Raw genomic sequence first — 16,531 nt, 5'->3', positions numbered from 1 at the left:
CATTTTAGGAACAAAAACCTCATGTTAGGTGGCAACTTAACGACGTACCACAGATGTAGGAAATAGAGCCTTTCCTTGGCAATTCAAAAACCCCTGAAAGAAATCTGAAGCTTAACTGTACAAAAACAAAATATTATAAAAGGTAGCACATCTGTGTTAACCTTGTGGGCATACCCCCTCAGTATCTAGTAACACCAAGGCCTCAAAGAAACAAATAGTGTACTGATGACAGAATCCTTATTTTATGAGCCCATTTAAAAATTGAAGCTGTAGTGACAGTTACCAAGCAGTGCTGAGTTTGGATTTGAAGTTTGTGGTATCTTTTAAAAAGACTATTGGTGAATGGGACTTTGTGAATTTTAAATGAAGATGAATCGTTTCAGTTTGTTCCTCTCTGCCACTGATCTGGACTTTGCATGGGGCCGGGAAGAAAAAGGAAAAACGTGAAGTCTTTCTGCCCTTGTCAAATTCACTCTTTTTAAAGGGTGAAAATCATGCAGATCTTCCCTGAATTTTGTATATTAGCATATATGTGGTATGTAATTAAAGGTAATTAGATGTTTTGTTAATTATCTGAGAGTGTGACCAGTTATTTAAAATTACCTTTTAGGCCGGGCATGGTGGCTCACACCTGTAATCCCAGCACTTTGGGAGGCCAAGGCAGGTGGATCACTTGAGGTTGGGAGTTTGAGACCAGCCTGGTCAACATGGCGAAACCTGGTATCTACTAAAAATACAAAAATTAGCTGGGCATGGTGGTGCACACCTGTAGTCCCAGCTACCTGGGAAGCTGAGGTGAGAGAATTGCTTGAACTTGGGAGACAGAGGTTACAGTGATCTGAGATCATGCCACTGCTCTACATCCTGGGCAACAGAGGGGAGACTCCATCTCAAAAAATAAATAAATCAAAAGTAAAATAAAATTACTTTTTAATTAAGAGAAACCTCCCATTGTTGGATGGACTGTGATTATTGCAGTCTATGGCTTGCCATGGTAGTTTACATGCTCACTCTTTCCTCCAGTCTTTTTTTCTGGAGGTTGGTCTGTTTCCCTTTCAAAAGGTCCTCAGCGGTCTCTGGAGGCCAGAGGAAATATCCTAAAATACACTCATTACAAATTCCATACTTTAAAATTTATTTAGACCAGTCATTTTCAAAGTGGCCGTTGGAACCAGTTTGTGGGTTAAGGATTTTAGTGTAGTGGCTTGTACCCAAGACTTCTAAAAAATGGAATCAGCGGCCAGGCACAGTCGCTCAGGCCTGTAATCCCAGCACTTTGGGAGGCCGAGGCAGGCAGATCACGAGGTCAGGAGATCAAAATCATCCTGGCCAACATGGTGAAACCCTATCTCTACTAAAAATACAAAAATTAGCTGGGCATGGTGGCGCACACCTGTAGTCCCAGCTACTTGGGAGGCTAAGGCAGGAAAAATCACTTGAACCTGGGAGGCAGAGGCTGCAGTGAGCCAAGATCACACCACTGCACTCCAGCCTGGTGTGAGACTCCATCTCAAAAAAAAAAAAAAAAATACAGAATAAGCATACAATACAGTAAAATAAAAAAATCAGAATATGTCACATGTGGTAAGGATTTTATGTGTATGCAATGAAACTTTTGAAACATATGAGTACTGTCTTTGCAATGTAAAGTAGTTCTTTCTGCAGGTTGGATTTATTCCCTCATCTGTTTATTCACACATCTTTATTAAATGCCTGCTGTATGCCAGGCATTGTGCTTGACCTCCCCTGTCCAGTGTGGGAGCCACTAGCTACCTCAAGCTGCTGAACACTTGAAATGTGATTAGCCCAAACTTGGATGTGCAGTGTAAAATCTACAAAATATTTCAAAGCCTTTGTATGGAAAAAAGAACATGAAATATTTGATAATTTTTCTTCATTGATTACATGTTGAAATGATCGTTTTGGATACATTAGGTTAAATAAAATATTAAAATTAATTTCAGCTGTTTCTTGTTACTTCTGAAAAGCATCACAGTTATTTATGTGGCAGCCATTGTATTTATATTAGACAGTGTTGCTGGATATAGCAGTGGACAGCACAGCCACCAAGCCCTCTGCTCATTGGTTTAGAGGGAGTGGACAACCAGCGAAGCGTGATAAACAAGGGCATGGTGATAGATACTGTAGAGAAAATATAAAAGGATAAGGGAGGTCACATTGTCAGAGGGAAGGGTTGCTATGTAAATAGGGTGGTGGGTGGTCAGGGTAAGTCCATGTAAGGTGAGCAGAGACGTAGCCTATTCTAAAGAGAGCAAGTCAGCCAGTATGGCCGAAGCACTGTCCTTAAGGGAAGAGTACAGGTTGAGTATCTGTTATCTGAAATGCTTGGGACCAGAAATATTTCTGATTTGAGATTTTTCAGATTTTATAATATATGCATACCAGCTAAGCATCCTTAACCCCAAAATCCCAAATCTGAAATGCTCCTGTGAGCATTTCCTTTGAGTGTTGTATCTGTGCTCAAAAAGTTTTGGATTTTGGAGCACTTTTGATTGCAGAATATTGGATTAAGGCTACTCAAGTTGTAGTAAGAGACAACGTAAAAGTGTAACAGGGCCAGACTGAGTAGGGCGTTAGGGCTTTTTATATTCTTATTGGGGAGCCATTGAAGGGCTTTGAGGTAGAGCAAGATCTCACTCATGCTTTTTAAATGGATCGCTCTGGGAGCTGTTTTGAAAATAGACTTTGGGTGGATGAGGTCATAGGCAGGGAGACCTGTTAGGAGGCCACTAGAATAATACCAGTGAGATACGATGATGGCCAGGATCACAATGGCAGGGGAGATGGTGAGAAGTTGTTGAATTTGGAATTTATTTAAACATTGAGCCAAAGGATTTCCTAGTGAAATTGATGGGGAGTTTGAAAAAGTTGCATCACAGAGGACTCTTAAGATTTTTGTCTTGAATGATAGGATATAATCAATAGGATTCACTGATGGATTGCTTATGGGCAGAAACAGGAGTCAGAAGACAAATGCTTTCTGTTCTAAGGGACTGATAGAAGGTGGTGCTCCCATTACTAAAATACAGCAAGACAGTGGGTGGGGCAGTTTTGGAGGTAGGGGAGGTAAGCAAGGGAGACCAGGAATGTAGCTGTAGATATGGGAGGTTTGAGCTATGCACCCAGACTAAGATGCCAAGTGGGCATTTGGATATGTAGTCCTGGAAATGTCCTAGCTTGGTCTATAAATTCAGGATTTATAAGCATGTAAGTGATACCTAAAGGCATAAACTTGACTGAACTCACCAAGGAAGCAGTGGTATAGATGAAGAAAAGAAGAGGTCCAGGATCTGGGTTCTGACTCTGGGAGGCTGAGGTGGGAGGATCTCTTGAGACCAGGAGTTTGAGATCAACCTCGGCAACACAGTGAGACTCTTATCTCTACATTAAAAAAGAAAAAATTAGCTGGGCATGATGGCGTGTGCCTGTAGTCCCAGCTACACTTGGGAGGCTGAGACAGGAGGATTACTCAAGCCCAGGAGTTTGGGGCCACAGTAAGCCACAGTTGCATCACAATACTCTAGCCTGAGGGACAGAGTGAGACTCTGTCTCAAAAAAGTAAAATAAAAATAAAAAGCCAACACCATTAAAAGTTTTAGTCATAGAATATTGAGAACAGGAAAGATCAGAGATGGGATGAAAACTCTGAGATTGTGAACCAGAAAGTCATCAAGGAAAGTGTTTAAAGTAGGAAAGAAAGCTGAGCATGGGGGCTCACACTTGTAGTTCCAGCTACTCAGGAGGCTGAGGCAGGAGGATTGCTTCAGTCCAGGAGTTTGAGGCTATAGTGTGCTATGATCTTGCCTGTGAATAACCATTTCACTCCAGCCTGGGTGACAGACTACAGTGACTCTGTCTCTAGATAAAAAACAAAATTAGGCTGGGCACAGTGGCTCATGACTGTAATACCAGCACTTTGGGAGGCTGAGGCAGGCAGATCATGAGGTCAGGAGTTCAAGATCAGCCTGGCCAACATGGGGAAACCCTGTCTCTACTAAACATACAAAAACTAGCTGGGCATGGTGGCTCATTCCTGTAATCTCAGCTACTCAGGAGGCTGAGGCAGGAGAATTGCTTGAACTGGGACCCGGGAGGCGGAGGTTGCAGTGAACCAAGATCGCACCACTGCACTCCAGCCTGGGCTACAGAGAGAGACTCCATCTCAAAAAATAAATAAAAAATAAATAAGAAGAGAGTTGTCAGCCATATCAAATTCTGCCAAGTGGTCAAAAAAGATGATGACAAAGAACTCACCATTGGATTTGTCAATATGGAAGTCATTGATGACCTTAGTAAGAGTTAGTTGTGTTTGAATCTCACTCCTATCATATTTACTGGCATTATAGAACTAGCAGTCTGCTGGCTGGCTGAACTTAACATGGTTTGTATTATTTTTCCAGGAATGGTGATTGTTCAACATTCTTGTTTGTTACAGTTACCACATTTTCCCCCACCCCTTGCGCTCATTTTTGTGAAGTTTGGGTCATAGTACAACCTGTGAGCAGTGAAAAAGGAATCCTGGGCATTTTGTCCCTCTTGACCCTTTCTCTAATCCGATGGTTTGGAGATTTGCAGTTTAAATAAAAGGCATAGAGGAAAGTGGGATGTGTTTATAGCCCTAACTTAGAATATGTCGATTGTAATCATCTGAAGTATATCACAGATTGGTGTGGTTAACATAGTCTCTAGATTAGTAAAATACTAGTTTGAGCCTGAGCCACGTCTGTCTATCACCTTTACCTTTTACTAATATAGGTAGTCTTTGATGGGTTCATCTGCCTTTCAGATTACCTAAGAGCATCACAGATTCTAGCTTTTTCAAAACTTGTGAAACACAGTTGAACATTTTCAAGATTTCTTGGCCAGTCCCAAATCCTCAAGCATCCAGGAAATGGTAGGTTAATTACAAAAACACACATTATCTCTATATGGATGCTAAATACTGTTAAGATGGTGTTGGATGAAGGAAGGACAGTTTCTCTTTGTGGATAATTTTAAATGCACTTACGAAACAAAAAATACAGGAAGCGGCCTTGCGCGGTGGCTCACACCTGTAATCCCAGCACTTTGGGAGGCCAAGGTGGGCAGATCACCTGAGCTCAGGAGTTCGAGACCAGCCTGACCAACATGGAGAAACCCCATCTCTACTAAAAATACAAAATTAGCCGGGCATGGCGGCGCATGCCTGTAATCCCAGCTACTCAGGAGGCTGAGGCAGGAGAATCGCTTGAACCCGGGAGGCAGAGGTTGCGGTGAGCCAAGATCGTGCCATTGCACTCCAGCCTGGGCAACAGGAGCAAAACTCTGTCTCAAAATATATATATATGAAGAAGAAGTAGTGAGAAAAATTACATTGGTAACCTTACTTAAACAGTTCAACATTGTAACTAAATCCTACTGTTACTATTTTTATTTTATTTTTATTTTTTGGGATGAAGTCTCGTTCTGTCACCCAGGCTGGAATGCAGTGGCACGACCTCAGCTCACTGCAACCTCCACCTCCCAGGTTCAAGTGATTCTCCTGCCTCAGCCTCCTGAGTAGCTGGGATTACAGATTCCCGCCACCAAGCCCAGCTAATTTTCGTATTTTTAGTAGAGACAGGGTTTCGCCATGTTTGTCAGGCTGGTCTCAAACTGCTGATCTCAAGTGATCTGCCCCTCTCAGCCTCCCAAAGAGCTGGGATTACAGGCGTGAGCCACAGCGCTTGGCCCTATTACTATTATTATTATTATTTTGAGACAGGGTCTCGCTCTTTCACCCAGGCTGGAGTGCAGTGGTGCAGTCTCGGCTGACTGCGTTCTCTTGCCTCCTAGGCTCAGGTGATCCTCTCACCTCAGCCTCAATGAGTAGCTGGTACCACAGGCACATGCCACCACGCCTGGCTGATTTTTTTAGAGACAGGGTTTCGCCATTTTTCCCAGGCTGGTCTTAAACTACTGGGATGAGGGGATCCACCTACCTCGGCCTCCCAAAGTTCCGAAGTTCACACCTGTAATCCCACCTTGCCTGGCTATTTCTTATATATGGCATATTTAAAAACATTTGTCTATATATACTTTTACTGTATGTACTCTTTTTGTTTCCTGCTTTTATCATTAAACGATCGTAGTGTTTTCCCAAGTTATTAATATATCTAGATCTTATTTTTAAAGCTACGTTCATTACTACCACTGTTGTGTTTTCTATACCTGCAACTGGTGGGTCTTTAGATTCCTTCCAGTTATTTGTGATTGTAACTACGTCTGTGTTGGACATCTCGAGATAACTCAGTCTCTTGAATGAGTTTCATAAAAGATGTTGTGATTTTAGAAAATCACCTAGTTTCTCCCTCTACTTTTAAATAATATTCAAATGAATTCCAGGCACATAAAATCATTGCTTGGCTCTGAGTACATGTGTTTTCTGTGATAGCATGAGGTAGAGTTTGTATCAACTTTGACGACAACATTTCTAGACATTAAGTTGCTAGGCAGTTTTTTGTTTTGTTTTGTTTTGTTTTGTTTCTGATTTGAATTCTCCCTTGATATTTTCCCACTTCCCCAACTTGATTTGCAGCTTGTTAGATAAGGAACTTTGTATCTTTCAAAGGAGAGCCATTTATACTTTCATTGTTTAATTTATCCCAAATATCAGTGATTCTCTTGTCCCAGCACATGCCATTAATTTAAATTTGTTTATAGTTGCAAATTTTGCTTTGGTTGGGTTTCATTCAGATTAACTCTGTAAAATTAAAAAAGTTACAGCTTTTAGAGTATGAAACTTAAGCTCTCTTCTTTGCTATACCTCAGTGATATAGTTACTAATTGATTAAGCAATAAGTAGTTACTGAGTTTCTATGAGGCTCCCTGTGTTTAAAATTGAGCTGTGTGCTGGTGGGCGGGGCGGGGGTGGCAGGGGACACTCTACATGGTGGTAGATATCCCATCTAATTCTAAAATCCCCAAATGGCCAATCAGTGAAGTACAGTCATGTGCCACACAAAGATGTTTTGGTCAACGATGGTTTGCATATATGACTGTGGTCCCATAAAATTATAATGGAGCATACCTGATACATAGCACTTGGTATTGTCATTGCAGATAAAGTAGGAGAAGTGACTGACATTAGGTAACAGTGCTGGGACATTTGGTTTTCCATATGAAAATATATAAGTAAAAATATACATATTATCTGGGTTTAAGTACACTCTTACGTTGGCACAGTAGCAAAATCGCCTAACAACACATTGCTCAGAACCTATCCCTATTGTGAAGTGATGCATGACTTTATTCTTAGGTTTATATATTCAGAGAGGACCAAGGAACGTCAGACTTCTGTAGCCCATTCCTTATATTTACTGAAGATGAAACTGTGATCCAGAAAAGGAAATGACAGACCCCAGGCCACTGTGTAATTGTAGATTTCTGTGTTGGTAGTGACTGCTAGCCTCTTCCACTACATCAGTTCCTTCCTTTTGTGATATAATACCAAAGATAAGTGGAAATATTAAAATTTGACTGTTAAAAAGTTGACTGTTGAAAAAATGGACCAACTGAAAACCAAGGTGTATTATTTTTATGTACATGACCCTTTCTCGGATTTAATTTCTAATATTCTCTTCTCTAAGCTATGTTAAGGGAATTTACAAGTGTTTCAAAATATTAAATAGGAAAAGCATCATCTGAAAATGTTTATCTCAGAAAGTGCCCACTTTTCACCCTTCTTCTCTTTACTCTCTTCCTTTTTCTTCCTCGTTCCCTCTCCCTCTGTGTCTCTCCTCCCTCTAAAGCCTGATTTTTTAAAAAACAAGGCTGCTTGATGAAGATATGTATAAAGTTAGAATTATCCTGCTGGTTGACAACTACTGTGCATTTTTTGAATAGTTGAGTTTTGTGTAGCATGAGAATTTAGTTGACTACACTATCCTTATGCGATTGATTCATGCAAATGACTGCCTCCTATGTGACGTGTTTTGCCAAGGGCTGGGGTATATAAGAGGATAATGATGTGTGTTTCTTACTATTTTTGAGGCATAAGCTAATTGATTCGAACTGCCTGTTTTCTGAGGTCTTGTTCTACCTGGCTTTGGAATGGGGTTAATGTTCTTTATTTCCTTCTGTGGGATAAAATACCTACCAATGCAAAATTGTCATCAGGAAGGGTCATATAATTTCATTAACTAAGTTCTCATAATATTCTATGTATGTTACATACATAGAATAGAAAGTTCTTATGAACTTAATTTTTTCTGATTATAAATATAAAACCGTCTCATTATGGGGAATTTGCAATTATAGAAAAGTAGACAAATGCAAAAATAAAAGTAATTTAGACTCCTGACCCTGAAAATAACATATATTTCCTTCTATTCTTTTTTTAATGGAATGTACATATAGTTAACAAAATTGTAGCCATACAGTATATAGTATTTGTGTATCCATTTTTTTTTTTAAATTTAGTGTTTCATGATGAGCATTTTCCTGTGTCATGAAGTGTTCTTAAAGACATCTGGAATGGTTGTATACCACATCATCCTTTCAGATACAATAAAATTTAAAGAACTATTCTTCAATGTTGGGTATTGACACCATGTCCAGTTTTCCTGTAATACGTTGCAATTGGCATATTTGTACACAAGTATTTGTCTTTTCTTTTTTTGAAACAGGGTCTCCTCCATTACCCAGGCTGGATTGTAGTGATGATTATAGCTCACTACAGCCTTGATCTCTCAGGCTCAAGTGATCCTTCCACATCAGCTCCCGAGTAGCTTAGACTTCAGTTGCACACACCACGTCCAGCTAATTTTTATATTTTTTATAGAGACGGGTTTTTGCCATGTTGCCCAGGCTGGTCTCGAACTCTTGGGCTCAAGTGATCTGCCCATCTTGGCCTCCCAAAGTGCTGGGATTACAGGCGTGAACCACTGTGCCTGGCATATTTGTCTATTAATTTGCTTTTCTTTAGATGTATTCGAGGGGGGAAAATCAGTAGAAGAACAGTTATGTAATTCTTACAAATTCTCCATGTGTCTTGCCATCTTGCTTTTTCTCATCCTATCAGTACTGGATGAGAATGTTTATTTCACTGAACTTTACCAAAGAGTTTCAACATTTTTTTGTTATCATTTAAATCATAGGAGAAAAAGGTGTATCTTATTTTTAAAAATTTTTATTTAATTCTTTGATTACAAATGAAGTCCCAGAAGTTGTATTTGTTTCTTTAGGCTGTTCTTAATTGTTCATTGGAACAGCCAGGGTTTGAAGGAGTGGGGATACTGGGAAAGCCAGGGTGATGAGAAAATAGGAAAGGGGTCTTGTCATTGGGAGGCCACTATACCAGTGGCCCTTGTACCAGGACTAATATGGTACTTTGAAGCTTTAAATTCATTTCTTTATTCACCAGATAATTATTGAGTGCTTACTTGTTCTGGACAAGTAAGCATTCAATAATTTTAGGCATCCAGGATACATCAGTGAACAAACAAACATAAAAAAACCAAAAGGCTCTTTTGCAAATTGGGTGGATCAATCTCAGTGTTGTATAGGGAGGAGAAACAACAAATCACTGAGCAATGCACTTAGCACAGTAAGAGTAAGCAGTTGCTGCTATTCTTACAACTTCTGCTATTGCTCTGTTATCGTCAGCAGCTAAAATAAAAAAGTGTTGTCATCCATATCCCTTCAGGAGTCTCCCTGTCACATGGAGGACACACTGTCATGTAGGTCCTGTCCTCTCCAGCCCAAGAAGCTTCTCCCCATTTCTCTTTCAGCTCCTTACTCAATGAGCCAGCATCCTCTGGCCCCATGGTTCCAGAAGCTTTGCAGTAGTGTCCATTTAAGCACTAAGAACCTTGGAACAGGCCTATGGACTTGAGGGAGCACCTGCTGTTTGTATCAGTTTAGAAGGGTGCTGCTGGGGGGTGCGGGTGGGACTCCGGAGTGCACTGGGGGCACTGGGAATTACAGCCCCTCTCTGGGTGTTTGCTCTGTGAGTCCGTAAACCCAAGCAGCTCATTCTTATTCATTCCTGAATGAAGGAATTAGAAAGGAAAGGAAATTGAAAGGAAAGTGCACTTCCTCTCCCTTTCTCAGCCCTTTCTGGGATTTCCCTGCACTCAGCACCAGTGGAAGGCAGATGGGTACCCATGGCCTGGACCATGCTCTGCTTTTTCTCTGTTCTTCCCATTCCTGAGAGTGCACTTAGAAACTGGACTGTTGTTGTGTACTTGTCTGATTCCTGCTACCACCCTTTCAAAACAGGACCAATTTTGTAATGGGAAATTGACTATCTCAGGTGCCGACATGATGAAGGTATAGTTTGTTGTTTGGCACTAGTATGTCTCCAGGCAGGAATGGACTTGGAGTATGCCTTGGCTGAGTTTGGATGCCAGTTCTTGGGCATGGCCTGAATACTTTCAGTTAATTGTCCCCATCTGTGAAACGGGTAGAATGAAAGGACCTGCCTTATAGGAATGCTGTGAAGATGATACAAAGAATAGCATAGGTTGGGAGTTCAGGTTTCCATCTTGGGTTGGGGGCCTGGTCTTGCTATTTGTTAGCTTTCTGATCTTGAGGAAGTAACCAGATTTCTTGAAGCCTTTTTTTTCCTGCAAAAATAGATACTAAACTAGTACATCCCCTGTGAAGTAGTTGAGGATTAACTAAATTTTTTTCAGGTAAAAAGTGCTTAGAGCAATGTTTTATACACAGCAAATGCTCAGTAAATGGCGGCTCCATAACACCAGTAATTTTTATGATTAGCACAGTACATGGAATGTAGTAAGTTCTCAAGGAGGTTCATAATCTTTATTATTAATTAAAAATTCAAGATATGGAAAGTATTTTTAAATATCTTTAATAAATATATATATATTAAGGAGATCCTAATAGGAATAGAAATGAAACAGGCATCCTGGTACTGTCTTTTGGCCCAAAATGGAAAAAATTAAGATCCTAAGTAGAAAGAAATGATTTTTGAATTTTTATGGATAACACTGTATTTGAAATCATCTCTCTCTTCTGCTCATTTCTTACGTGCCACCAGAGAGTAAGGTGTGGTACCACTTAGAGGGATCTTCTGGGCTTATCTTCACTTAGCTTTGTTACAGCTTAGATTTTTTTTTTCCACTCTGTCACCGAGGCTGGAGTGCAGTGGCACAATCTCAGCTCACTGCACCCTCCGCCTCCTGGGTTCAAGCAAGTCTTCCCCTCTCAGCCTCCTGAGTAGCTGGGATTACAGGTGCCCACCACCACACTTGGTTAATTTTTTAATTTTTTTATTTTTTGTATTTTTAGTAGAGACAGAGGTTTGCCATGTTGGCCAGGCCGGTCTTGAACTCCTGAACTGAAGTGACCTGCCTTGGCCTCCCAAAGTGTCGAGATTACAGGCATAAGCCACTGTGCCCAGCCTCAGCTTAGATTTGAGGGATAATAATGTAAAAGGCCAAGCCATTGCCATCCAGATGTTCCTGAGTTCAGAAGGAGAGACCTGGGTTCACGAACTTTTCAGAACTTAAACCATGGACGGAAGTACTGTGAATAGGTTTTCCAGGGCTGTTTGTGAGGTTCATTGGCTCTAACATGATGTTATTTTAGAACTTAACACGTAGAGACTGCATTAAAAGAGCATTAGGCTCTTGACAGGCGTGAGAGCACTTTGCATTGAGCAATGTGGGCAGAAACCATGTCGGTCAGGTATTCACCATGTCCTAAGCTAGATGGGAGGATGTGTGTGTTCTACAGGGCAGGAGCCAGAATCCCTGTCTGTTTGGAAGAACATGAAGAGGGTGCTTTCTTACCACTCAGATGTGTTTTGAGATAGCAGAGGGTTGGCTGTTTGTGGGTACAGTTGGCAGGAATGACCTTGACCCCATTATTATCTGAAGGAGAAAGAGAGAGTGAGTGTGTGCACGCGCACGTGGTTGGTGATAGCGACCCTTTCTTGGAAAACTCCAGAATCTGTCCTTTTCTTTTTCTTTTTTTTTTTTTTTAATTTTTATCTTGAGATATGGGGTCTGACTGTTGTCCAGGCTGGAGTACAGTGACATGATCATAGCTCACTGCAGCCTTGAACTCCCTGGGCTCAGGTGATCCTCTCACCTCAGCCTCCTGAGTAGCTGGGACTACAGGCATGCACCACGACGCCTGGCTACTTTTTCTTCTTCTTTTTTTTTTTTTTTTCTTTTTTTTTTTTGTAGAGAAGGGGCTTTGCCATATTGCCCAGGCTGGTAGGATCTGTCCTTTTTAACAAGGAATTAGAAAGGGCTGCTTCGTATATCTTCATGACACCTAACAAGCTGTTTTCTCTCTTTGTTCCTTCAGACATGCATGCAGTTTAATTTTTCTTTACCTATACAGGATAACTCTTATCATAACAAACAAACAGTAAGGAACACATAAATACGAAAGCAAACATTACCATAAATTCCCCCCCAGGATCACAACTGGGACCATTTTGGAGACCATCCTTCTAAACATTTGTCTCTGCTCACTGATTATGGAATAGACCTGGGCCGTCCAATATGGCAGCCAGTTACCATAGGCAGCTCTTGAGAAGTTGAAATGTGGCTAACCTGAATTATTTTGAAAACAAAAAAAAAAGATATTGTAGGCTGGGCATGGTGGCTCACACCTGTAATCCCAGCACTTTGGGAGGCTGAGGCGGGTGGATCACTTGAGGTCAGGAGTTTCAGACGAGCCTGTCCAACATGGTGAAACCCTGTCTCTACTAAAAATACAAAAAAATTAGCCGAGCATGGTGGTGGGCACCTGTAATCCCAGCTATTCAAGAGGCTGAGGCAGGAGAATCGCTTGAACCAGGGAGGCGGAGGTTGCAGTGAGCTGAGATCGCACCACTGCACTCCAGCCTAGGGGACAAAGCAAGACTCTGTCTCAAAAAAAAAAAAAGATATTGTAAAATACTGGATAATTTTGGGTGTTGATTATAGGTTAAAATGATGATAATATTTTAAATATATTGGATTAAAACATACTATTAAAATTGATTCATTCACTTCATTTTACTTATTAAAAAGTACCCATTAGAACAATTTAAATTACATTTGTGGCTTGCATTCTATTTTTTTTTTTTTTTTTTTTGAGACAGCGTCTCACTCTGTCGCGCAGGCTGGAGTGCAGTGGTGCAATCTCAGCTCACTGCAACCTCTGACTTCCGGGTTCACGCCATTCTCCTGCCTCAGCCTCCCGAGTAGCTGGGACTACAGGCGCCCATCACCACGCCCAGCTAATTTTTTATATTTTTAGTAGAGACAGGGTTTCACTGTGTTAGCCAGGATAGTCTCGATCTCCTGACCTCGTGATCCGCCTGCCTCAGCCTCGCAAAGTGCTGGGATTACAGGTATGAGCCACTGCGCCTGGCCTGCATTCTATTTTTATTGGGCAGTTTGGTATAGACACATAACAGTTTTCTCTTGCCAGGAGTATGCTACATTTTTCCTACTTTTTAAACATTTAAAAATGTTACCCATATCTCTCTGTAACAATTGATATATAGCAACATTATTATTACTTTATAGCTATGTATAAATATATCGCAGTTTATCTAACCATTTCCACTTGGTTGGATACACGAGATTGTATACAAAAAGCTTGTATATGCATAGTTGCAAGCCTGTCTATTTCCTAAGGACTGTTTCTCAACCTCAGCTTATTTTTGTTTGGGGCTGACTAGTTTTTTCTTGTGGGAGACTGTGCTGTGATTTGTGGGATATTTTGCAGCATCCCTGGTCTGTACCTGCTAGATGCCTATAACTCTGTTCCCCACTCACCACCCCTGCCCCATGCATGACAGGGAAAAAATATCCCCAGACATTGCCAAGTGTCTTATGGAGGAAAAAATTGCCCTAGTTGAGAAGCACTAATTTAGGGCAAATTACCAGATTGGAACATGCTGGGTGAAAAGCTATGTGTATTTGAATTTGATAAACATATATTGATTTATATTGAAATTTTATGTATATATTCCTCAACTCTTTTCTGGAACAATGGTATCAATTCCTATTTCTTTCTTTTTTTTTTTTTTTTTTTTTTGAGATGGAGTTTCACTCTTGTCACCCAGGCTGGAGTGCAATGGCGTGATCCTCCCAGTTTCAAGCAATTCTCCTGACTCTATCTCCCAAATAGCTGGGATTACAGGTGCCTGCCACCACACCCAGCTATTTTTTGTATTTTTAGTAGTTTTAGAGTTTCGCCATGTTGGCCAGGCTGGTCTCGAACTCCTGACCTCAGGTGATCCACCCGCCTCGGCCTCCCACAGTGCTGGGATTACAGGCCTGAGCCACCATGCCCGGCCCCAATTCCTGTTTCTATCAAGAGTAACAAAGATCCTCATTAAAGGCCTCTAAGAGATTTATGAAGGCGCGGCTGGGTATTATTTAATTGGTATTTTACTTGTTAGGAATTGTTTGTTTGTTTTCGAGATGGAGTCTCGCTCTGTCGCCCAGGCTGGAGTACAGTGGCATGATCTCTGCTTACTGCAAGCTCCGCCTCCCACGTTCAAGTGGATTCTCCTGCTTCAGCCTCCTGCTTAGCTGTGATTACAGGTGCATACCACCATACCTGGCTAATTTTTGTGTTTGTAGTAGAGATGGGGTTTCACCATGTTTGTCAGGCTGGTCTTGAACTCCTGACCTTGTGATCTGCCTGCCTCAGCGTCCCAAAGTGCTGGGATTACAGGTGTGAGCCACCATGCCCGGTCAGAAATTTGTTTAATCAAATTGCTGCTTTCATGAGACCGGCTGTTTTAAGCACCAGGATGGAGGCAAGCTGGGTTTTTTTCTGGGAAGCCAGCTTGGTAGTGAGATACCATAGACCACCTTTTGTAGCCTACTGTCCAGTGCTTCTGTGCTCATAAAGGAGGGAAAGATGGAGAACATCAGAGAAGACAACTCTCTTACTCCTTTTTTTAATTTATCTAAGACTTTTCTGACTGTAAAAAACAGGAATAATATCAAAAGCTATTGATGACAGTAGCTAATTATTGAACGTTTGCTGTGTGTCAGGCCCTGCTTAATGCCTTTATGTATAACTTCATTGAAACTTCAGAAAAATCTGGTTTCTCTGGGTTATGTAGGGGCTACTGTTTCCCACAGGCACAGAGAGGGGGCCAGCCATTCACCCAGCATGCCCAGGTCACGTCCTTCCTGTGTGTGTTATGGCCAGGACTTGAAGTAGGCAATCCAAGTGACCACACTTTTCATTTTCTCACGCTTTGATCACATATTTGGGCTTTTCCTGTGTGCCAGCCACAGCATTCTTTGCTGAGTTTATATTAGTGAGCCAATGAAGACAAAACTGGGCCCTCAGAGAGCTGTGATCCTGCCACCTTACCCCACTCTAGGCAACAGAGTGAGACCTCAACCCTAAAAAAATTTAATTAATTAATTAAATAAATACTCCAACAGCATTTTTTTTTAACTGGGGAAAATACCTCTATGAAGGTAAACAGTTTAGTTGAGATGAAAAGGAGTCAGACGTGTAAGGATTAGAGAAAGATCATTCAATGTCGAAGCAGCAACTAATGTCCAGTCCTCCAGATGGGAGTGAACTTGGCATGCTTGAAGCAAAGAAATAAGGCCTGCATGGCTGGAACATAATATGCAGGGAGGAGTTAGAGGCTGCAGTCATCAGACTGATGCATGTGGCAAGAGGCTATTGTAGAGCATGCTGTCATTTGGACTGTGGTGTTGATAGTGGACAGGCAAGGAAGAGGAAGTCTTTAAAACTGTCCAACGACACATGAATGGATAAAGAAATTGTGCTGTATATATGCAATGGAATAATATTCAGCACTAAAAAGGAATGAAATCTTGTCATTTGCGGCAAGATAGATGGAACTGGAGGACATTGTTAAGTGAAATAAGCCAGGAAGAGAAAGTTAAACACCGCGTGTTCTCACTCATATGTGGAAGTTTTAAAAAAAAAAAAAAGTTCAGCCAGGTGCAGTGGCTCATGCCTGTAATCCCAGGACTTTGGGAGGCTGAGTCGGGCAGATCACGAGGTCAGGAGATCGAGATGATCCTGGCTAACATGGTGAAACCCCATCTCTACTAAAAATACAAAAAATTAGCTGGGCGTGGTGGCGGGCGCCTGTAGTCCCAGCTACTCGGGAGGCTGAGGCAGGAGAATGGCGTGAACCCGGGAGGGGAAGCTTGCAGTGAGCCAAGATCGCACCACTGCACTCCGGCCTGGGCGACAGAGTGAGACTCCGTCTCTAAAAAAAAAAATAAATAAAAAGTTGATCTACTTAAAAAGTAGAACAGAGGATACTAGAGCCTGGGAAGTGTAGGGGGAACGGAGAGATTTGTTAAAGGATACAAAATTATAGCTAGGTAGGAGGAATAAATTCTGTTGTTCTATACCACTGTAGGCTGACTGTATAGTTAACAGCAATACATAATTAGTCTCAAACAGCTAGAAGGAGGATACTGAACATTCCTAACACCCCGAAATGATTAATTTTGAGATGACAGATGTGCCCGTCACTCTTATGTGATCACTGTGCATTATGTGT

General features: G+C 41.3%; 1 protein-coding gene and 1 long non-coding RNA gene across 19 annotated transcripts in view; one reads left to right on the top strand and one right to left on the bottom strand.

Moving 5' to 3' along the window:
- LOC109026313 (uncharacterized) overlaps nt 1-3,484 on the bottom strand; it is a 61,700-nt gene extending 58,216 nt beyond the window's left edge. For both annotated transcript variants that reach the window (XR_002005315.4, XR_008678541.2), the window contains exon 1: nt 3,268-3,484. This is a non-coding gene — a long non-coding RNA (uncharacterized lncRNA). The remainder of the gene's footprint in view (nt 1-3,267) is intronic.
- FOXP1 (forkhead box P1) overlaps nt 1-16,531 on the top strand; it is a 630,459-nt gene that overhangs the window by 290,579 nt on the left and 323,349 nt on the right. The gene's annotated exons all lie outside the window — the stretch shown is intronic.

The sequence above is a fragment of the Gorilla gorilla genome, chromosome 2 (assembly GCF_029281585.2).
Source record: "Gorilla gorilla gorilla isolate KB3781 chromosome 2, NHGRI_mGorGor1-v2.1_pri, whole genome shotgun sequence".
Taxonomy (NCBI): Eukaryota; Metazoa; Chordata; class Mammalia; order Primates; family Hominidae; genus Gorilla; species Gorilla gorilla.
This window is presented reverse-complemented; position numbering and strand designations above follow the sequence as displayed.